The sequence below is a fragment of the Triticum aestivum genome, chromosome 7B, assembly GCF_018294505.1.
Source record: "Triticum aestivum cultivar Chinese Spring chromosome 7B, IWGSC CS RefSeq v2.1, whole genome shotgun sequence".
Classification (NCBI taxonomy): domain Eukaryota; kingdom Viridiplantae; phylum Streptophyta; class Magnoliopsida; order Poales; family Poaceae; genus Triticum; species Triticum aestivum.
The window spans coordinates 504,433,075-504,434,902 of NC_057813.1; positions in this window are offsets into that span (position 1 = coordinate 504,433,075).

Below are 1,828 nucleotides of genomic sequence, written 5' to 3' on the forward strand. Positions count from 1 at the left end.
CACGGCCTCCAGTAGACTACAAACACCAGAAACTACTTGCAACTCCTGGACGGAGAACTAGGGTGAATAAGAAGCCGAGAGGGTCCATTGGTTTCGGGCCCAATGCATGGTAGTAGCTGATTCTTAAATCACACATACAGATCTCAATGCTTAAGGTCGGCTTCAATGAAACAACCCACCATGTACTCCTACATGGCCTCTCATCGATACCTTTACCAAATCGTGTTCACCACACCACTCTTATTACCGACATAATCATTTCACTCTAGCCCATCACCCAGATGAACCAGACCTGACACGACTCTAAGCATAGCAGGCATAGCAAGGTAGGAACAACACATACATATGGCTCAATCAACTCCTACACATGCTAGTGGGTTTCATCTAGTTACTGTGGCAATGACAGGTCATGCAGAGGAAGTGGGTTCAACTACCGTAGCACACAGCAGTTTGAAACGCGTTGTCTTAATGCAGTAAAAGAGAGCAGGGGCGAGAACATGGGATTGTATCGATATGATCAAATGGTTGGTTGCTTGCCTGATGGTTCGATGCACTGATACTGTTCTTCGTTAGGGTAATCACGATACTCCTCGGAGGCAGATCCTGCCGCAAAGAACACCGATACACAACCATCACCAAACAATGTGCAACAATATGATGCATGCATGAAACATAGCAATATGAGTGTGTTGGGCTAATGCAACTAAGACCAGAAGGGTTTGTACCAATTTGGATCAAAGATTCAAATTTCAAACTCAATTATGGTCCTTTAAAGTGTTTTTCCTTATTCTGCATTAAACATCAAGTTAACTTGTTTATTCATGCATGAAAATAGTACAGATGGATAGATTGGATTTTTCTGATCATTTTTCATATATAATTTGTCTGATTTGGAGTTACAGAATAAAAGTTATGAATTTTTGAAGTTTAAATTATATTATGGAATTTCCTATATTAGAATAATTCCAGAAAATCAATTATTGCGTCAGCCTGACGTCAGTGTGACGTCAGCAGGTCAACGGAACATGTCCGGGTCAAACCTGACAGTGGGTCCCGCATGTCAGGGTGATTAAGTTAATTAAAGTTTAATTAAAACTAAACCTGTTTAATTAACAGGGCTGGGCCCCACCTGTCATTGACTCAGGGGAGTCAACCAGGGCCCACCCGTGGTCAAACCCGGATCGGCTGCACTGGCGTTTAGCCGCCGGCGAGCCCGACGCGGCGGCGGAAGTGGTTTTGGCCGTTTCGGCCACCAAATGGGTCGCGGAGACCACCGGAGTGGAGCTGAGGACAAGCCGCAGCTCTTGGTGGGGTCCGTTGGGATCGGGGTGGCCGGAGTTGGCGCCGGCGACGACTTTGGCGGCCACCGGGGTTCGGCCGAAGACGAACCTGACGCTAGAGGGGTCGGTGAGGCTCGGGGAGTGGCTAGCTAGGTGCTAAGTGACACGGTGAGCATGATGGACACCGTGGAGTGGCCGGAGGATGACCGGGAGCACGTCGGCGACGAGCTCCACGGCGGTGGGTGCGGTTGAGCTCCGGGAGGTCGCTACACGGCTCGGGAGCAAGAACGGAAGGAAGGGGAAGATGGCTAAGCTCACAGTGAGTGCGACGAAGCCCTTGGTGTGGCCGGAGATGGACCGGAGCGACGACGGTGTTGAAGGGGATCTCCGGCGACGGCGGTTCGGGCGAGGTCGTTGCGGTGGACTCGGGCGTTGCGAGCGCTCGGGGCTCGGCTTGCTCGATGGAGTGGACAGCGGCGGAGCTCCTGGACACGGTGAGAGGACGCACGGGCGGCGGGGAGCACGGCTACGGCGAAGGCACGACGATG